Below are 22,399 nucleotides of genomic sequence, written 5' to 3'. Positions count from 1 at the left end.
ATCATGGGTGGTTGTAAGCCACTATGTGATTGCTGGGAATTGAACTCAGGACCTCTGGAAGAGCAGACAGTGCTCTTAACTGCTGAGCCATCGCTCCAGCCCCTGCATTTGAATATTTTGTTCCCAGTTGGTAGCACGGATTGCATAGCTTTAGGAAGCATGCCCTTGCTGGAAGAAGTATGTCAGTGTGTTTTAAGGTTTCAAAAGCCGCACATCATTTTCTGCGTCCTCTCTCTTTCTCTCTGTTTTCTCTTGTGGGTCAAGGCATGTGCTCCCGACCATCAGCGCCTAGCTGCCATGCTTACCACCTGTTGCCATGCTGTCCCCTACATCACAGACCCCTAACCTTCTGAAACTGTAAGCCCAAAATCAACTCTTTTTTTTTCCCCCTCCTATATGTTGCCTTGCTCATGGTATTTTATCACAGCAATAGAAAAGTAACCAATTTACTGCTTTTCCCAGGAATTTTGTTACATCCACAAGAAAGGTGACTCACCTTATCCCAAGCGTGGCCTGAAGCCACCGGGGCAGCACTGGTGTACATGGCACAGGGGTCAATGCGCACAGCCTGATCACAGCGTGAACACTGCACAGAATCACTGGGTCTTGGGGCAAAGGAGCTCAGGGGCTCCCTCTGACAACCTCTCTTAAGTGAGCAGCCTGAGGTGTAGGAAATGGCAGGCTCGTGGGCAGGTCACATAGCAAGCAACTGTTTAATCAATCACTTTCACCCCAGGAATGTGATATGTGATACTTCTTAGGAGTTCACAAAGGGCTCTTCACACTCTGTTGGGAAAGACAAGAGTTGGAGTGTCGGAGCTGGAAGCACTTAGCTCCCGGCTCAATTCTCCAACTTGGAAGATGGTTTCATGTAACGTTTGGAGTGCACCTGCATTCTGTGACCATCACATGAGGACAGATGGGCTAGTTTTTGTTGTATCTATCATATTGGCAGTCAAGAAAGTTTTAGATTTTGAGCTTGCTCCATTTTGATTTTTACACTTGGGGTGCTCAACTCAAATGTAAATGAAGGCCCCTGGGGTGATCAGAAAGATCATTTACAAGCCCATATCTTCACTGGGGCCGTGGTGGCGCACGCCTTTAATCCCAGCACTTGGGAGGCAGAGGCAGGCGGATCGCTGTGAGTTCGAGGCCAGCCTGGTCTACAAAGGGAGTCCAGGACAGCCAAGGCTACACAAAGAAACCATCCCCCCCCCAAAAAAAACAAAAAACAAACCCATATCATCATTTGCAACCTCTTTTTTTTGACTAATAGGCATTGTCACTTTTAAAGCAGGTTGGATTCAGGCGGCCCCAAGCACATTCTGGTAAATAACTCAACATCAATGCCTTTGTTCAAACCTGGAGCCGCTGGTGCCTCGCTGCAGGAGTGGTGAGACAAAATGGATTCTCTGCTTTCTTTGAGGCTGTGACCTTCATGGACAAAGATGCAGCATGCAGCTCCATGTCCCTCACCAGGCTCTGCAGAGCAGCTTAGCAGCTGGGCCGGTAGCATCACCGTGTAGACTAGGAAAGCCAGCATTATCCTTGCAAATCTAGGAAACAAAGAGCCAGCATCTGGCATGGTGGCTTGGGATCCAGTTTCTAGGTAGTGTTTCCAGGACCTTGAGAGGAAAGCATCACACAGAACCTGACGCTAGGCTTGGGGTCTTGAGGCTTCAGTCTTGTGTCTTCAAGGAAGTCAATTTCTTCATAGCTACATGTACTTTGCCACCTATAAACAGAGATGGCAGGCTGGGAATGCAGGTTAGTGGTAGGTTTTGATGAACAGGACAAAATGACATCAATCAGCCCAAGAGGAAATGGCACAATCAATAGGTGCAGCAAATAAGAGTGTGTGAGGCTCTGACCAGGGTTGGCATGCTGCCTCATAGCAGCTTTTGATGAAAACAGCTATATATGATAAAATAATAGCTAAAAGGCCAAGTATGCTTCTGAAACCGGCACTTACAGAACTTGAGAGGCTCTAACAAGGGGTCATGAGTTCGAGGACTGTTTAGGTAACATAGGAAGACCCTTTCTCAAAAGAAAAATAAAAGTGTGCCAGAGTATAGCTTCAGGGCAGAGGACATGCTTTTTGTTTGCTTGCTTCTTTCTTTGTTTTGTTTTGTTTTTCAAGACATGGTTTCTCTGTGTAGCCTTGGCGGTCCTGGACTCACTTTGTAGACCAGGCTGGCCTCAAACTCATAGAGACCCACCTGCCTCTGCCTCCCAGGTGCTGGAATTAAAGGCGTGGGCCACCACGCTCAGCTCTAGGGGGCACATTTAACATGTATGAGGAAGCCCTGGCTTCAACCTCTAGTTTCCCCTCAACAAAGAAGATAGTATATAACAGCAAATAGTATACAGCAAATGCCAGTATCAAATACGAATGTTTTCCGTGATATTATTTTTGGAAACAGTCTCACTCTGTAGCCTTGGCTAGCTTGGAACTCACTAGGCAAGCAAGTCTGGCTTAAAGTTCACTGAGATCTGCCTGTCTCTACCTCCCAAGTGTCGCAATAAAAGGCATGAGTGCCAGTACACCGGGTCCTACCTGTCATAAACAAACAAACTATAAACTAAGTTTTTCTTTCTTTTTTTCTTTTTCTTTCTTTCTTCTTCTTCTTCTCTCTCTCTCTCTCTTTTTTTTTTTTTTTTTTTTGTTTTTGTTTTTGTTTTTTTTGTTTGTTTGGTTGGTTGGTTGGTTTTTTTTTTGGTTTTTTTGGGTTTTTTTTTTTTTGTTTTTCAAGACAGGGTTTCTCTGTTTAGCCTTGGCTGTCCTGACTCACAGTATAGACCAGGCTGGCCTCGAATTCACAATGATCCTCCTGCCTCTGCCTCCCGAGTGCTGGGATTAAAGGCATGCGCCACCACGCCCGGCTTTCATTGTTATTAAGTAAATAGTTTTAGCAAACAAACAAAAATTACAATGGCCGGAAGTCAGGGCAATATTGCTATAGATCCAGTTAGGCCTGTACTAGTGGCTCTCTCTTCTGTTCTCCTCACTCACTCATGTGCCACCTCTTCTGGTCGAGAAGGCAAGGAAGGAGTTGGCTGGGGGCACAACCCATCTCCTCCCCGAAACCACTCTGACTTTTTCAACTCTAGCTGTTTCTGAGGCCATTGCCCAAGCCCCGGAAAAGGACAGGGTGTCTCTCTCACACCCTAAACTAGAAAAGAGAAGAAGCTCCTCCTAGATTTTACTGGTTCAACAGGCAAGTGATAACCATGTGTGCAGAACCAAGAAGCAAGCATCAGGCCCTTTAAGCACAGGGGCTCTGACAGCCGGAAACCCTGATTGCTTCTCTGGCCCTTGAAGATCATTCTGGACTTTACCATCAACTACCTCCTCCAGGAAATGGTGGAGGACCCTTGGGCTCCTGGACAGAGAGGAAAGCGGTTGGCTAATCTGGGTCCACCAGCTTGAAAACATTTACAAATGGCTCACCCCTGAATACTTCAGGAAGGCCTCAGTCATGAGGGCTCTGTCTCAAAAAAAAAAAAAGCCTCAGCCAATGGTTTTATTTGTCCAAGGAGAAAAGCACACGTACATCATCTTAGTCCAACTTGGACCTGGGCCAGTTAGGTTAGGGGAGTGGTTTGGGAGCTGGAAGGTGCCCTTCAAAGGCCACAGAGACCCTCTGTCTGACTTCAGCGGACCCAGGAACCTTGCAACCCTCTCACCTCGCAGCCAGAGCTGGGCTGAGATGCAGCTCACTGGGAGGCCTATTGCCCAGTACCTGCCGCATTACTCAGCCTCCTAAAGGAAAACCAGAAAGAACTTTTCTTCTATAAAGCGCTCCAGCCCTTGTGCCAGCCAGTGCCAGCCAAAACCAGAATTCCCGGTCTCTCAGGTTTAGCTTTCCACATTCTGTTTTTGTTTCCCTTCTACCCAGGACTCTAAACACAGCTCCAGCCGAGCTGCCTAAGGTGCCCTAGGTGGATGCCTGGAGGCTCAGACTCTTGTTTTGGGTGGTAAATCAACCTCTCTCTCTCTCTCTCTCTCTCTCTCTCTCTCTCTCTCTCTCTCTCTCTCTCTCTCTCTCTCTCCCTTTTTTCCCCTTTTTCCTTTTTTGGAGACAGGGTCTCTCTATGGGGGAAATGCTTTTCAAGCATTGTCTCTTGCACACCTCACAAGCTTGAGCTTTGACATGTGGATTTATTTATTTTCCTCTGTCTTACAAATGAGGAAACAGTTCTCACAGAGCTTAAGCAATTTGCCATAAACCGTGAAGTATTTAAAAGAAAAGATTGTATCTCAAGGCAAGACTGTGTCCTCCAAACTCCTTTGTGCTGCTGGACCAGATGTAATCTTTGGGAGTAGAATGGGGGGTGGGCAGAGATAGTAGGGATGTGTGTGCCACCTCAGCCCCAGGGCCATTGGCCAGACCCTCCACCACACATTAGCCAGGAACTAAGCTAAGGTACCTAAGCAAATTTGCATTTCAGAAACCCAAGGAATATTTTGGTTTGATTTTGTGTGTGTGTGTGTGTGTGTCTTTTTGTTGTTGCTTTGGTTTGGTTTGGGTTTTTTTTTGTTTTTGTTTTGGCTTATTAAGATAGGGTTTCTATGTGTAGCCCTAGCTGTCCTGGAATTTGTTTTGTAGTCCAGACTGGCCTCTGCTTCCCCAGGGTGGGTATTTAAGATATGGGTCACCACCCGTTGATTGTGGGCCAGAAGAAGGCACCAGATCTTAATATAGATGGTTGTGAGCCACCATGAGGTTGCTAGGAACTGAACTCAGGACCTGTGGAAGAACAAACAGTGCTTTTAACCTCTGAGCCATCTTGCCAGCCCCTCAAGAAATAATATGTGTGTGTGTGTGTGTGTGTGTGTGTGTATAAATACTTATACACATATATGTGTGTATGTATATATGTATATATCATACTACATGTATGTGTGTGTGTGTGTGTGTGTGTGTGTGTGTATTGTGTGTGTGTGTAATTAACTGATGGGCTAGTAAAGAACTAGGGCTATAGAGATTGCTGGTTAAGAGTATTACTAGCTGATCTTGAAGAGAACTAGGATTCAGTTCAGGATACCCATAGGATGGTTTACAATCCCTTGTAGCTCCAGTTTCAGGGGATCCAATGCCCTCTTCTGGCCTCCACAGGTACTGCATGCTTGTGGTGCACATACATACCAGAAAACACTCATACACATAAAAATAAATGCCTTTTTTCCCTAGAAAAGACAACTTACTAAAATTACATAACCTCAGCTCTTTGATCTCTCAAGGAACAAACCAAGTAAGCGTAAAGCCCTGGGACTCCCATGTTCTGTCTAGGCGCTTGCTCTGTGCTCTAAGCTGTACCTTCTGGCCAATTTTAAATCTTACTGAAAGCCAAGAAGACTGGAATTTGTGCTCCCTTCTTCCTTTCCACAGCACTATTTTATCTTCCTACACCCAGGAAGAAAAAAGGCTTTGTCCACACAGAGTGGCAGGGCTAAAATACAGACACTCACAGGCAGAAACAAAACAAAAAGAAAAGCAACAAAACCTCCTTCAAAGTCACAGGAATGGGGGCTACAGAAAGGCCCACTGGGATCAGGGCGTGGTGGCACACATCTTTAATCCCAGAACTCAGGAGGCAGGGGCAGGCAGATCGCTGTGAGTTCGAGGGCAGCCTGGTCTACAAAGCGAGTCCAGGACAGTCAAGGTTACACAGAGAAACCCTGTCTCGGAAAACCAAACCAAACCCACCAAACAAACAAAACAGAAAGGCCCACTGGCTGTGGGTGTGGTTTAATGCTACCTGATCTTGGACCTTGTCCTCATGTTCTTTTACAACCCAGTCGCTATTCACATTTGATAGCAGAGGGTTTTTTGTTTGTTTGTTTGGGTTTTTTTTTGTTGTTGTTGGGTTTTGTTGTTGGGTTTTTTTTTTTTTTTATGGTTCTTCAAAACAGGGTTTCTCTGTGTAGCCTTGACTGTCCTGGACTCACAGTGATCCTCCTGCCTCTGCCTCTCGAGTGCTGGGATTAAAGGCGTGTGCCATCACCACCCAACTAAGGCACTTCTTGATTACAGCGGGGTTAACTCATGTTGGGTGTGCCCAGCCTCAAGTGCAGGTAGTCTGTCTTGCCAGATAATGTCAAAATGCTACTCCAAGTGCTTATCTCTTCTTTGAGGGTCTCAGACCCTGAATCCTTGTGGACACTTAGTTTTATCAGAATCGTTCTTTCTGCCATGTTGGGAAAAGAAAAAGCGTGTCTCTTCTCAGCTTTGTTTCTAACAGCAAGTGAAGTTGGACACTCTTTCATAAGATGCGATTCTGAGATTCTTTCTATGTTATCATTCTCTTTGGGCACTCAGCCTTCTGGGCTTTAAATTTTTCTTTTGTCTTTGCTTAGCATGTATAAATTATATTTATGTCCTATTCCAACACATGTGTATACAGTGTGAAATGATGAAGTCCAACTTCCCCCACTCCTTCCCAACTTCATTTCCCTCCTCCTGTCTCCTCCCCCCACCCCCACAGACAGGGTTTCTCTGTGTAGCCTTGGCTGTCCTGAACTCTCTTTGTAGACCAGGCTGACTTGACTGACTCTGCCTCCTGAGTGCTGGGATTAAAGGTGTGTGCCACTAGTGCCCGGCATATTGACAATTTTTGTTTGTTTGTTTTGTTTTCTGAGACAGAGTCTCTCTATGTAGCCTTGGCTGTCCTGGACTTGCTTTGTAGACCAGGCTGGCCTCGAACTCACAGAGATCCACCTGCCTCTGCCTCCCAGTGCTGGGATTAAAGGCATGTGCCACCAGCACCCGGCATATTGACAATTTTTAAGGATGAGAGAGGGTTGCTGGAGATCAAACCCACAGCCTTATGCATGCTAAATAAGCACTCTACCTCTAATTGTCATAATCAGAAATCAATCAATCAATCAATCAATCAATTACAGAGTCTTTATATGTATAGCCCAGGCTGTCCTCACACTTATAACCTCCTGAATGCTGGGGTGACAGGCATATTGAAGTCCCCTTGCCTGACCGCCAAAAAAAAAAAAAAAAAAATTTATTTAAGCTCTGGAATGAATGGCATTTTGTCTTCACACTTCCCTTTCTAAATTAAGTCATCTTGGTCAGGCATTAGAAATGGAACTAGCGGTCGACCGTGAACACACCTGTTGGCTGTTTCCTGTGCTGGTCACTGTGCAAAGGAATGAATGGAAATTTACTGTTGGAAATAACAATCCCTGGTCAGGACAGCTAGTCTCTTACCCAGAGCTCTGTCCAATTAGCTTAGTCAATACCAGTGCGGAAGCAGGAGAGATTGGATTTCTCTGCCAGGAAGTGAGAATATGGATGGAGCTGCCGCCCGCCCGCCCCCCCCGCCCCCCCCCGCCCTCGCCCGCCCCGGAGGGGTGGGGCAGGGGCGGGGCCAGGACATAGGCAGGAGACTGGATTCCATCTCTGTTACATACACATCCTGCCATATTGTAGGAGGGCAGCTCAAGTGCTCGGCATTTTGCTTGTACTATTTTCCTTGCACAGGGTGATACAGAGTAGAGAAAGAGTTAGATTTGGCTTACTGTACTGCGAGCAGAACCTAGTACCTTAGGCTGCCAGGCAAACGTTTTATAACTGACCTACATGCCCAGTAAAAACAACTGTTTAGGGAGTGTTTGTTTGTTTGGTTGGTTTTTTTCTTTTCAAGGCAGGGTTTCTCTGTGTAGCCTTGGCTGTCCTGGACTCGCTGTGTAGACCCTGCCTCTACCTTTAGAAGCTTGCGGCACCATGTCCCACCCTCATTTGTTTGCTTTTGAGAGAGCATCTGAAGTATCCTGGACCAGCCTGGAACTTACCGTGTAGCAAAGGATGGCTTTGAACTTCCGACCTTCTTCTTTCCATCTCCCAAGTGTCACCAAGCTTGATGTAGGTAGTGTTTGTTTGGGATCCAACCCAGGGCTTTCTGCATGCTAAGCTACTTCCCCAGACCCAAAGAAGGGTTACACGAGGAGGGAGGCCCATCCAAACAAGGGCGTTTCACGGGATGGGACCCTGGACTGAGTAAAAAGAGAGTGAGAGGCCAGCAAGGTGGCTCAGCAGGTGAAAGGGCTTGACGGCAAGGCTGACAACCCGAGTTCGGTTGCTGAAGTTGAGAAACTGTAAAACCTAAACTTCTGACCCCAGAGGCTTCTCCCAGTTCTTGGAACTGCTAACCTCAAGAGTTCCACCCTAATTCCCAGAAGTTCCCCCAGGCCAGATGTCCTAATATCCATATGGATTCCAGTGATAAGCAACCCCACCTGCTTTGTGGTTTTTGCCTTTAAAACTAGCCTGTAACAGCTACTCGGGGTCCTTCGCCTCCCGAGGGCTGAGGGACGCTGACACATCAACAATTGGGACTTCTGGTGTGTCAGTAATAAATTTTACCTATACCTCTCAGCTGGTGTGACTTGAGTGGTTTCTCGCAGTGACCTCCTTCCCGAATTGGACTCTCAGGGTCCAACATTTTGGGCCAGGGTCCAACAAAGTCTACATCAAAAAGCTGGCTGCCTGATGTGCATCTGTGGAACCCACACTCCTAAGGCAAGATGGGGAACCGAGATAGCAGGACCACAAGGAAGCTTAAGGGCCAACTAGCCAACAGTACATACTGAGAAACTATAGGAAAGCCTACCTCAACAAGGCTTGAGGAGACAAGTGACTCTTAAAAGCTGCAGGTGGTATGACAATGCACCTGGACACACACACACACACACACACACACACACACACACACACACACACGGGAGGCGGGCGGCAGCATTCATCTATCTCTGCTTCCTACTGGAGGGTACAAAGCAACCAGGTGCCTCAAGCTCCTGCCTCTACGCCTTTCCCTCCATGATAAATTGTATACTCAAACCATTACACAAAATAAACTCACCCTTCCTTAGATTGCTTTTTAAGATTTGTTTTTGTTTTTGTTTTTTGAGACAGGGTCTCTCTGTGTAGCCTTGATTGTCCTGGACTTGCTTTGTAGACCAAGCTGGCCTCGAACTCAGAGATCCACCTGCCTCTGCCTCCCAAGTGCTGGGATTAAAGGCATGCTCCACCACTGCCTGGCTTGCTTTTTAAGAATTTTACATCAGCCGCAGGCCTTAAAGGCCAGAACTTGGGAGGCAGAGGCAGGTGGATCTCTGTGAGTTCCAGGGCAGCCTGGTCTACAAAGTGAGTTCCGGGACAATGAGGGCCATTACACAGAGAAACCCTGTCTCAAAAAACCAAAAATAGATGAATAAATAAATAAATAAATAAATAAATAAAAGAATTTTAGGGAATGCAGGAATGGCTCAGTGGTTAAGAGCACTGTCTGCTCTTCCAAAGGTCAGGTCCTGAGTTCAATTCCCAGCAACCACATGGCGGCTTCTAACCATCTATAATGTGATCTGGTGCCCTCTTCTGGCACGCAGGCATACATGCAGACAGAACAGTATACATAAGAACATCTTTAAAAAAAAAAAAAGAATTTTACATCTATGTATGTATTTGTCACTGGCACATGTGCATGTACAACTTTCAGGAGTCAATTCTCTTTCCACAGTGTGTCCAGGGAACCAGGATTGAGCTCAGGTCATCAGGCGTGGAGGTGAGTACCCTTAACCCACTAGCCACCAGCACCCCCAACCTTACCCACTGGTCACCCGCACCCCCAACCTTACCCACTGGTCACCCCCAACCCCCAGTTCTCCTTAACCGGTCTTTGTCAGTCATTTAGTCACAAAACAAGAAAAGTAACACAAAGCAATCTTACAGAGATCTTACAACCATCTCATTAGGACGCGCAGTAACAAATGGGACAAAATGCCTTAAAACGAAACAAAAGAGAAGTGAGTACAACAGTTAAGGGAGAGGGAGGGGAGGATTTAAATTAAATTCAACTGGCGCTTCTAGACATAAAACAATAGTTATTTAAATTAAAATTTCAATAAACACGTTATACGACACACAAGTCAGAAGGCAGAATAAGTAGAGGAACGAGGAGATCATTCTGAATTCAGCTCACAGAGGAGAGAACCACAGAATCTGCAGTCAGTCTTTAATAGGAGTCCCGCAGCGGGACAGAGATTGCAGCCGAGCAGTCTAGCCAAGCCATTATGCAGAGAGAGTAGAATATATTTTAGATATAAAAGTCTTTGAATTTTATTGCTAACATCACCTTACTAAACAAAATACTAAATGTAATTTCCCCCCCTTTTATCAAGAAAGAAAGAAAACCAACAAAAACAGAAGGAAGGCGTGGGAGGAAAATAGCAAAGAGTGGACTGAGAAGTTAGTGAGGGGCTGGTGTGGTGGCTCAGTGGGAAGAGAAGTTTGCCGCCAAGCCTGAAGAGCTGAGTTCAATCCCCAGATCCCACAGAGTGGAAGCTGTCCTCTGTGTCCTTTGTGTGCATCTCCACACGCAAACATATAGATGCACACAAAAGAAATAAGTGTAAGTAAGAAATAAGAAACTGCTGAAGGGCTGGTGAGGTGGTTCAATGGGCTAAGAGCACTGTCTGCTCTTCCAGAGGTTCTGAGTTCAATTCCCAGCAATCACATGATGGCTCACAACCATCTACAATAAGATCTGGTGCCCTCTTCTGGAGGGCAGGAGTACATGCAGGCAAAATACTGTATATGTAATAAATAAATAAATCTTAAAAAAAAAAAAAAAAAAAAAAAAAAACCTAAATAAATGAAAAAGAAAAGAAAAGAAATGAGTGAAAAAGTAAACAATATTGGCCCGGAAATTATAACAGCTACAATAATGAAGGACCAACTGAGAGCTTTCTTTTTTGGAAGATAACAAAACTATCACCCAACAACAAAGACAGGAGAGTGTTAGGAGAACATTGTCCTTGAACAGCATTGGGAATAACGAGGTCAATGATCACATCAACACCTTTATTCATACATGCTAACAATTAGCCACCAAATGAATAGACATTGAATATTTAACTTCTAAGCCGAGAGGGGAGAAGAAGAGATCGGCAGAGAAGCAATCATAAACCATAGTAAATAAAGGCATTCATAAGCCAAAAGGAATAACCGTCCCAGACATATCAGGAAAAAAACAAACAAACACCCAACCATACGGACTTCTCTTGCACATCCCCCAGAGAAAGCCTGTGCCCGACACCCATCTTAATATGTTAAATCTGAATTTACCTAAGTAAACACGTTGTGGTTTGTTCATAATTTGAGATTCTCTAATGAGATAAATAAGTGAAACTGAATTGCACATATAGTAATTTATTTTTTAGGCTGGAGTTTTGGGTAACCTAGGCTGCGCTTGGACTCACTGTATAGCCAAGGTTGACTGTGAACTCCTCGTTTCTCTGCCTCTGCCTCCCAAGTGTTAGGGTTTATAAGAGCATGCTGTCTATCATACCCAGCCATGAGCTTGATTTATATATTAACATTAATAGGTCCCAAAATTATAGGTGGAAAAGCAAAATTGCAGAATGTGCTATACAGTACAGTGACCTTTACTTAAATTGTTTAAACAAACAATGTTTCATATCACTTATGAATAAAGTCTGGAAGCAGTAGTGGGGCCAGGTGTGCTGGTGCATGCCTGTGATCCCAGCCCTTAGGGAGTGGAGGCAGGAGAACCAGGAGCTGAGGTCATCCTAGGCAGCATGGGGAATTCAGTGCCAGCCTGGACTACTAGAAACCACATCTCCAATTAAAGCATGAGCTGGAAGCTGCACATGAAAAGAGAAACTCCAGCCAGGTGATGATGGTGCACACCTTTAATCCCAGCACATGGCAGGCAGAGGGAAGCGGATCGCTGTGAGTTCGAAGCCAGCCTGGTCTACAAAATGAGTCCAGGACAGCCAAGGCTACACAGAGAAACTCTGTCTTGAAAAACAAACAAGGAAGAAAGAAAGAAAGAAAGAAAGAAAGAAAGAAAGAAAGAAAGAAAGAAAGAAAGAAAGAAAGAAAAGAGAAACTCCAATTGTGTTTTTCCCCAGGCGTGGAGGATTGAGGAGTTGGGTCGGAAGAGAAGGAGTGTTGCTGGAGATTAAATCCTAGTCCTCCTGCAGGCTAAACCCTCTTCCTGTTCTGCCATTGGGCTCCCTAGCCACTCAGTTGTATCTTTGGTGTTTTATTCCTTCCTTCTTTCCAATTTTGAATTTTGTTCTCAATTTCATTTTTATGAAGGTGTGTACTATATATACAAGCCAGAAGAGGGAACCAAATCCCCTGGAACTGAAGTTACAAGGGTTGTGAACCAGCATTTGGGTGCTAGGAAGTGAGCCCAGGTTCCTGAAAGAGCAGCCCGTGCTTGGGTGGCAGAGTCAGGAGGATCTCTGTGAGTTCAAGGCCAACCTGGTGTACAAAGTGAGTCCAGGACAGCAAGGCTGTAACACAGAGAAACCCTATCTGGAAAAACCAAACCAAACCAACCAAAGAAACAAGAATAGCCAATGCAGCTGGGCGTGGTGGCGCATGCCTTTAATCCCAGCACTCGGGAGGCAGAGGCAGGTAGATCGCTGTGAGTTCGAGGCCAGCCTGGTCTACAAAGTGAGTCCAGGATGGCCAAGGCTACACAGAGAAACCCTGTCTCAAAAAACCAAAAAAAAAAAAAAAAAAAGAATAGCCAATGCTATTCACTATTTTTAGTCATATCTCCAGCCCCAATGTTTTAATCACACACACACACACACACACACACACACACACACACATACACACACAGAGACAGAGACAGAGACAGAGACAGAGACAGAGACAGAGACAGAGACATGGACAGTCACAGAGCTTCAAGCTCTCTCTCTCTCTCTCTCTCTCTCTCTCTCTCTCTCTCTCTCTCTTGCTCAGATAGCTTGCTTTTCTTTCTTTCTTTCTTCCTTCCTTCCTTCCTTTCTTTCTTTCTTTTAAGACAGAGTCTCTGGCTGACCAGACTGACCTCAAACTCACTACTTCCACCTCCTGAGTGCTGGGGATCAAAGGTATGGGCCACTACAGGTAGCTCTCTTTTCTTCTTTCTTTTAGCTTTTCAAGACAGAGTTTCTCAGTGTAGTCCTGGCTATTCTGTACTCACTTTTGTAGACCAAGCTGGCCTCAAACTCACAGAGATCCGCCTCCTTCTGCCTTTACCTCCCTGAGTGCTATGATTACAGGCATGCACCGCCATGCTCAGCTTCACAGGTAGCTTTCTATTACAGCTAGCTCAGGCCCACCTGCACAGGGATGACATCACCCACAGTAGGCTGGGCCCTCCCGCATCAACTAGCAATTAAAAATAAATAAATAAATAAAATACACACACACACACACACACACACACACACACACACACACACACACACACACACACACACACCTTAGGACATCCACAGGCTAATCTGATGGAGGCAATTCCTTGATTATAAGTAATAATGCTTCTTCCCAGGTGTGCTAAATTGACAACCACAATTAGCCATCACACTTTCTATTTTCTGTTTTCTTCCTTCTGATTTTTAGTTGATTGGTATGGGGGTTGGCATTGGAGATCAAACCCAGGTCCTGATGCTAACCGCCACCATTGAGCTGTACCCCCCAAACCCTTGCTTCTAGGTCTTTTGTTGTTGTTGTTGTTGTTTGTTGTGTTTGTCTGGTTGGTTTTTGGTTTTTCGAGACAGGGTTTCTCTTGTAGTCCTGGCTATCCTTGACTCACTTTGTAGACAAGGCTGTCCTGGAATTCACAGAGATCCGCCTGCCTCTCCATACCCCCCACCCCCACCCCCAGTGCTGGGATTAAAGGTATGTTCCACCTTGCCTGTTGCTTCTCTGTTTTTTAATCCAGCAAATGAGCACTGATGTTATAACATACAAATGTAGATCACGTGTGCAGTGAGCTGGCCGCATTGCTCGCTACCAGAGTCTTAAGTCCAGTTAACTGAGATTTTTCCCAGGTTCTTTTCGAACGATAAGCTCCTGCGGGTGAGAATGACCACTATTGCTTCATATATTTGACCACTTAGTCCCAGTTGGTGGAACTATTGGAAAGGATTAGGAGGTGTGGCCTCAGTGGAGAAAATGTGTCACTGGAGGTGGACTTGGAGGTACCAAAACCCCACCCACCCCAGGCCCAGTCTCACTCCCTCCTTCCACCTGCAACTTGTGGATCAGATGTGAGTTCTCAGCGACTACGCCAGCACCATACCTGCTTGCCCCAGCACTCCCCAACACGGTGGTCATAGACTAACCCTGTGCAGCTGTGAGCGAGCAAGCCCCCAATTAAGTGCTCCCTGCCTTGGTCACAGTGTCTCTTTACAGAGGCAGAACAGTAACTAAGACACCTTATAATGATGATAAGCTTGGTCCAGCCACAGTACATTGGATTTCCCAGCTATTCTAACTCTACACAATGCCTCTCGACATATAAATCTGGGGACATTTACATGAAGAGAGACATTTTCTCGATTTTCTCATTTGCTAAAGTTAAGTGCTGTGAAGGGTTATCTGAATAGCCAGTAATTCACTAGCAATTCCAGCATCAACAGAAACAGCAAAAAAAAAACCCATTATCGAAGCTTCTGGAAGGTTAGAAAAGCAAGCAGTGGCTTCAGGAAGTGAGAGACTTGAAACTTTCACCCTCAGACCACAGAGTTACTGCAAGCCATTAAATTCTTTCCATTTGAGTCTTAATTGGCTTTCTCCCCAGCACAAATCTTCCTGAATCCCCTCTAACTGTCTAATCAAGGGTGAGATGTGAAATATACCAAAACTAAAATTAGCTTGATTTAGTCAGTTCATAAGCGCCATTGGGTCAGCACATTAAAAAAAAAAAAAAAAAAAAAAAAAAAAAAAGTTTTAGGTACAGAAAGATTTGGGGGATGTAAACCCAATTATAGACTCCCAAGAAGCTAGTTGACGCCAGTGCTATACTATGATCCCATGACTGGAAAAGATACCATTCATTCATTCATTCAGTTATATTTTGGGCCCCTACTAAGTATCATTCACTTCCTAGGAGATTAAGGCAGTATTGACTCAGACATGGTTCCTGTCCCATGGAGGGACACAGGGAATAGTTGTCATCCTAGCCTAGGGTACATGGCAGTTTACAGGTGCCTCCCACACTACTGAACATGCTAACAAAGGAGACTGAGGCAGCGGGATCACCAAGAGTTTGAAGCCAGCCTGGACTGTATGGTAAGAGTCAGTCCCAAACAACTACAACAACACCAACAGCAAAGCCAGCAGGATGCTTCCCAGCCACGCGGACTGTTGTAAGTGGTTCTGTAATAAGTGATACTATTTGGGCCAAAGTTCTCAAGTCACTTCAAGTCTCAGTGAAGAAAATTGATGGTACCTTTGCTCTGTCAACCTTCCATCCATACCCTAATTTCCCTAATCCTCCTGAGATTTATATATATCACACTCGAGACTTCCTAGGAAGACCCTGAAACTGATAGAGGGACCCAAGAAGGGGAAATGAGGCCTCCTTTAGTGGGATCTCATAAAAGAAAGCTGCAGGAAGCACCGTGCGTGCCTCTGTGGATGGGCACTCTGTTGACCATCGCCTTGGACCCGGATGCTGTTCATATGAAAAGGGGCAGACTTGCCCCATCAGCACTGATGAAAAAAGGCTCAAGGATGAAGGCTCCCCAAGCACAACAAACTAAAGAGCAGAAACCAGGGCCTCTACACCCTCAACCTACCTGCTCTACCTCATAGGCAGGGAGAACCCCTTGGGTCCAGCCCAGTGTCTCGGAATCAACACAACCACTCTCACCTTTTGGTATGAAGCCAAGGGCAAGTCCAGTGAGGCAGCAAGGCTACTAGTAATTAAGGAATTAATAATTAAGGACCTGGGAACCAAAATGAGCATTGCTTCCTGTGTCTCTTTTTTATCGTGTTCAAGTTTTGTTCCCGTGACAAAGTAATGAGAAAATGAGAAGATCTAAGAGGCGTTGGACTCCTTCGATACCCAGGGAGCCAAAACCTCTTTTCCATCACTGTGTTTGGAAGATAGATTAGGCATTAAATTATGGAGCTCATCTGTTCAGCTATCAGGAATAATGTCGACTTTGATAGAGCTTCACTCACTGTAGAGATTGCTTTCAAAAATCACCTGATCTGACCCAATGAATAATTTAAGGATTGATTTTCTGACAGAGACAATGAAGAATGAAAGACATGACCTCCATCCTTAGGAGGATAAAAATGATAATCCTAGGAGGAAACATTTTCTTCACCGGGAGGCTTATATATCACCTTGGGCTGGAGGGGTCTGGTTTAATGAAGAAATTCCACCATTTGTCCCCATTACTTCCTGATGGATCCAATAGCTGCAGCTAACAAATAAATGTTATTTCTTCTGATGTGCTGATACACATCCCATTCTCTGCCCAGGATACCAAGGTCAGGGAGGACACACACTTGGTCCAGAACTGAGATGCAGGAGTCAACAGTGCATAGTCAGTACCCTGGGCTAACTTACGCTGTGATGGGAAGGCAGCAGATGCAGTGAGAGAAACATCTGGAGACTCAGAGGACATGTACTTCATCCTGGGGTACCATGGACACTACTCAGCAAAGGGATACATCTCAGCTTGGAGAGGACAAGGCCCAGGAGGAAAGAGGCCACCTGGCACCTTTAGGGATCCAGGTTGTTTTGAGGCCCAGTCTATCAGAATCCAAAAGGGAGCAACCAGCTATCTGTATCTTGAGATAGGAACAGTGCAGTATCCACAGAGAGTTCTACTCAGGGATGGTCTGTATGGTTGGTGAGGAGGATATGGCAGGAGCTGTGATTACCAGGAAATGTCATGATTAAGGTAGAAGGACGCGGTGCCTGTGTTCTTTCACTTTTCCATACACAAGGCAGGTTTATACTACATAGCAAGACTCAAAACAGAAGGGGACGAAAAAGCAAAGAGGAGGACTCCAAGGCCAGTGGATAAATCTTGTTCTTTAAAAGCAGAAAAAGCAGTAATGAATGAGTGGCAAGTCAGCGAAGGGTTAGGTAACAACTGAGCAACAACACTCGCCTGTAATTAGCGAGTCTGTCAGAGCTGGTGCCTCCTTTCCCATCCACTGTCAGACTCTCTTCTTTGCTTATAAACAACCATTCGCCAAGGAAGCCTGTCCGTGTACAGGGTTAGGAGTCAAAAAATGATAATTAGGCAAGTTCTGTCCCAGTCTTCTGTGGCATCAAAAACTGTAAAATTTGTAAATCTTGTGATAACCAGTGCAATGTTAAAGACTTCTGAGTGGCTGTGACAACACTAGCCTGGGAAAAGTGTATTTGTGGCCAATATTAATGATGGTCAACTTAAGAAACAGGATTCTAGATTTTTTTTTCTTGTTTTTATGCTTGTGTTTCCAACTTTTTCCTTCAGTGAGCATTCCTAGCTTGTATTGTTTCATTTTCAGTGCTCCTGTGGAGATGTGAGGACGAGTCCACATCTTCCACCTTGCTCGGGGCACAGTCTCTCTCTTGTTTTTTAGCTGTGGACACTAAAGGCTGTTCCCTCAGCCTTCTAGGGTTTCCTGTTCCCACCTCCTGTCTCCCTAGAGGAGCAGCAGTATCATAGATGCCCATGCTGTGCATCTGCCTTTTACCTGAGGTCTGAAATGCAAACTCCACTTAGGTAGCTTTTACTCCTTGAGCCATCTCTGCGGTCCTATGTCTGTTTGAGACACGGTCTCATGTAGCTCACGCTGACCACGAACTTGGCTTGTAACTGAGGATAATCTTGAATACCTTTGTTTTGTTTTGTTTTGTTTTGTTTTGTTTTGTTTTTGAGACAGGGTTTCTCTGTGTAGCCTTGGCTGTCCTGGATTCACTCTGTAGACCAGGCTGGCCTCGAACTCACAGCGATCCGCCTGCCTCTACCTCCCAAGCTCTGGGATTAAAGGTGTGCGCCACCACTGCCTGGCATATCTGGCCTTTTTTACTGGCAGCCACTCCATAGCAAGAGACTTCCTTCTAAGTGCATTTTATTTGTTCGTAAATTTTCTATCACACTTATTTATGCACTTATGTGGTGTGCAATAGACAGCCCTCGGGCGCCGGTTCTCTCCTTCCACCATTGCGTGCTGAGAGTCAAACTGAGGCCATCAGGCTTGGAGCAGGTGCCTTTCCCTCATCTCCCCAGACCTCTAGTGCCGTTTCTTGTCACACCCTGTAGATCCTACGGTACAGAAAAGGAGCGGGAAGTTTCTGCTTCGTGGCCCCTTCCTGGACTGTGCCCTGGTTGGAGGGAGGGTAGCTCTTTGTTCAGTTCTCACAGGTCCGACCAATCATGTGGCATATTTAATGAATGTTTGTGGACAGGTACTCCAAAGCCAGATGATGACTAAAAATATACAAGGATTCACTCTAAAACAGTGGTTCTTAACCCCCCTGATGTTATGGTGACCCCCCCCCCACACACACACACTTCTTTGCTACTTAATAACTGTAATTTCTATAGTGTTATGAATTATAATGTAAACATCTGATATGCAGAATATCTGATATTTGACCCCAGGTTGAGAACCAGTGCTCTAAAGTGTCAGGGGCTTGGCTTCCAGAAGAGACGACAGACCAACTGCTGCTGGTGAAATTGCAGAACTAGTAGGCAGATCAGCATCTGCACGGGTCATTCCTGAGGCTCCCGAGATGAGACACATTTCCTACTGGATGGTAGCCACGATGCCATCAGGTTTCTGCTGTTTTTCAGTTCAGCTTTATTGAGATTCTTGCAAAGCACGGTAGGGCAGGACAGCTCCCAAAGCTAAAGAGGAAGCTCTGCTATTCTCTGAGTTTTCACCGTGGATTTTACAGCTGGATTCTGTCTGATGAAAAGATTCTAACCTGATGCCCAGTTCATCTGACCTAACTCGTCCACCTTAACAAACAAAGCCATGAAACTCAGAGTGTAGAGGGTAGCCACATCTTCCGATTTTCATACTCTTTCCTACCTGCACACTGCAGGAAGCTGGCTGCCTCTGAGGCAGGAAGGACAACCAGCAAGCTCACTTTCAATGGCAGAGTTGTGTAACACAAACCTGCCTCCCCATCCTCTGAAGAGGAGGGGAAATTGGATAACAGGAAAATCATGAGACCTTGCTGTTTCGGGTTTTCCATGCTATTTCCTTTTGTTGTTGTTGTTGTTTGTTTTGTTTTGTTTTGTTTTTCGAGGCAGGGTCTCTCTGTGTTAGCCTTGGCTGTCCTGGAATCACTTTGTAGACCAGGCTCGCCTTGAACTCACAGAGATCCACTTGCCTCTGCCTCTGTCTCCCAAGTGCTGGAATTAAATGTGTGTGCCACCACACCTGGCTTCCATGCTATTTCCAATGATAAGACGGGTACACAAGCCAGGCAGTGGTGGTGCATGCCTTTAATCCCAGCACTCAGGAGGCAGAGGCAGGCAGATCAGTGTGAGTTCAAGGCCAGCCTGGTCTACAAAGTGAGTCCAGGTCAGTCAAGGCTACACAGAGAAACCCTGTCTGGGGGTGGGGGGAAGGGGCGGGAACAGAGGCTGGTGCATAAAACCCAGGATTTCCTGATTCCAGTTCTGTCTTAGTTACTTTTCTATTCCTGTAAAGGACCCCCATGACTAAGGCAACTTAGAAAAGAAAGCGTTTAATTTGGAGGCTCACAGTTCCCCCAGAGTTAGATGGTCCATGACCATCACAGCGGCGAGCATGACAGCAGCGTGCAGGAGCAGGAGCTGAGAGCTTGCCTTAATCCACAAGCACAAGGCAGACGGAACTAACTGCAGAAGTGGAGGGGCTTTTGAAGCCTCAAGCTTACCCCCAGTGACACACCTCCTCTAATAAGGCCACACCTCCTCATCCTTCCCAAACAGTTCTACCTAAGTTCCACAGTCCCACTAAGGACCAAGCATTGCATTTAAACACATGAACCTATGAAAGCCATTCTCACTGAAGCCACAATAATAATAATAATAATAATAATAATAATAATAATAATAATAATAATAATAATAATAATAATAATAACAACAATAATAACAATAATAACAATACATAATAATGTAATACAGATTTTCTCCAGAGCCTAGGAAGAGTGTCTGTGACCACTGAGACCATTTGCACTAATTCTCCCTAAGCAGCCATGTCCTCTGTATCTTTCTATCACATTAAACATTAGCCACTGACTCAGAACCGTGCCCCACCCCCAAAGCCCAACTACACTATAAAAGTCACAAAGAGCTCTGCCATAGGGGATGTTTTCTTTATCTTCTGAAAGTAGCTGAATGAGACAATAGCCCTTTAAGGATTTGCCAACCAGAACAGTAAATTATACCCCTGGTGCCTTTTGGAAGCTTAAGGCAAAACACTCCACAGGGAAACAGTAAGCAAACACTATTTCTTTCTGGCACCTTCCCCCTCTAATAACACATGTTCCTCGGTTTTTGCTTTTTTTTTTTCAGCCTCCAGATTTCCCGTAACACCGTTGCTGTGTGAGACACAGTACCAGCTGAGTTGTGGAGCATGTGCTCGGAGGCAATCATGATGAGGGGCCACAGATGTAAGTCAGGGGTAGAGCAACTGCCTACCATGCCCAAGGCCCTGCCTTCCACCCCCAGCACTCTCATCCCCCAATTAAGCAACGAAAGTGCTGAGACTTGGCGCATGCCAGATGTTCCATCAAATGCCTGTAAGGGGGTCTTGACTCTAATATCCAGGAATGGAAAGGGGTGAATACCTTTACCGTATTCGTCATCATCAGTAAAAGAGGCCGAAGCACAGGTAAGTTCAGTAGCCTAGGACAAACAGCCTGTGAGAAGCAGAGTTAAGAAGCCCGAGTCTATTTTTTTTTTTTTAATGTTTTTTTAATGGTTTTTCAAGACAGTGTCTCTCTGTGTAGCCTTGGCTGTCCCGGACTCACACTGTAGATCAGGCTGGCCTTGAACTCACAGCGATCCGCCTGCCTCTGCCTCCCGAGTGCTGGGATTAAAGGTGTGCGCCACCACCACCCGGCAAGAAGCCTGAGTCTAAAGCCATAGTTTTGACCACAGTAGTCCAGAGTCTCAGTGCTGAGTAAAGTTACAAAGCAGGGTATCTCTGCAGCACCAAAGAATGTACAGATGAGGGGATGTCTGGGCATCTGGAAGCTGGGTGGCTTAACTTAGAAAGGTGAGGAAAAAAACCCTCTCTGGGGCAGGACAAGTGCCTTGGTTAGGGTTTGATTACTGTGAAAAGACACACCATGGCAGTGGCAACTCTTAAAAAGGAAAACATTTACTTGGGGCTGGCTTACAGTCTCAAGAGGTACAGTCCATTACCATCATGGTAGGAAACAAATACAGCATCGTGCGGGCAGACATGGTGCTGGAGATGAGGCTGAGAGTTCTTTCTACAACTGGGTGCCACACTGGACAACTTGAGCATAGGAGACCTCAAAGCCCGCCCCCACAGTGACACACTTCCTCCAACAAAGCCACAGTTTCTCCAACAAGGTCACACCTCCTCATGGTGGCACTTCCTATGGGCCAAGCATTCACACCCATGAGGATCACTCCTATTCAATCCTCCACAAGTATAAATGTGTTAGGACTGGGATCTTGGGCAAGTGCTTCTTTGCTGTCCTCTAGCCACTCTTGCCTGGGTGACCGAAACAGGTATTGATGATGCCTGCCTTGGCCCCTGCCCAGGAGGACCAGAGAAGCAGCAGGAAGCCAGAGGTTGCTCTGTATTCTTCTCCCACCTGTAACCTGGGGTCGTTAGAGTCAGAGCCTCAGCATTTTTCATAAGCCAGGCCGCAGCAACCATCCTCAATACTCAACTGAACACACAAACAATAGTTAGAAACAGAAAAGGAGGGGGGCGCTTTATTCAAAGAGGTCATGTTCAGAAGAGGGACAAAGAGGTTCAGTGACACCACGTCCCCAGGCTCATCTCCAGGGCCCTGGCATGAGGGTTAGGTTTAAAACAGGCAAGAGATGCGCACGGCTAAGCAGTCCTCATGAAAGCATGGCGACGCCCATTCAGCATCTAGTCAGCTCCAGTCTCGCCTGCAAGAGAACCTTGTGAAATCTCATTTCCTGGGAACAAGTTATCCCTCTGCCTGGCACTGGCTCCCAGCCTTTTCCTTCTCCAAGCAGGAAATTCTTATTCTTGGGTGAAGGGTATGCTGTGTCAATAGTCGGCTAGCCAAAGGGGTGGGACCACGCCCATCTCTCTTTAGAATGTCTTCATTCTTGCCAAGAAGGTTACATACCAAGGACCCTATATGTCCCTCCTAACCTTTATAAAACTAGATGCTACTTCCCTGGAATCTTCACCCGTTGATTCATAGACGCCTCCCTTCCAGATTTCATGATAACACGGTGCCACAAACTGGGTGGCTTAAACACAGGAAACAGCATCCCACAGACCTGGAAGCTAGATGTCCACGATGAAGGTGTCGTCATGACTGGTTCCTTCTGAAGCTGAGGGATAGTGTACAGCCAGCCTCTGTCCCTGTCTTCGAT

At 45.8% G+C, this 22,399-nt stretch overlaps 1 long non-coding RNA gene across 1 annotated transcript in view; it reads right to left on the bottom strand.

Moving 5' to 3' along the window:
* LOC127205824 (uncharacterized) overlaps positions 1 to 8,327 on the bottom strand; it is a 31,635-nt gene extending 23,308 nt beyond the window's left edge. Inside the window, exon 1 of the long non-coding RNA XR_007832688.1 lies at positions 8,255 to 8,327. This is a non-coding gene — a long non-coding RNA (uncharacterized LOC127205824). The remainder of the gene's footprint in view (positions 1 to 8,254) is intronic.
* Between the last annotated feature and the right edge of the window lie 14,072 nt (positions 8,328 to 22,399).

Source organism: Acomys russatus, chromosome 22 (assembly GCF_903995435.1).
Source record: "Acomys russatus chromosome 22, mAcoRus1.1, whole genome shotgun sequence".
NCBI lineage: Eukaryota > Metazoa > Chordata > Mammalia > Rodentia > Muridae > Acomys > Acomys russatus.
This window is presented reverse-complemented; position numbering and strand designations above follow the sequence as displayed.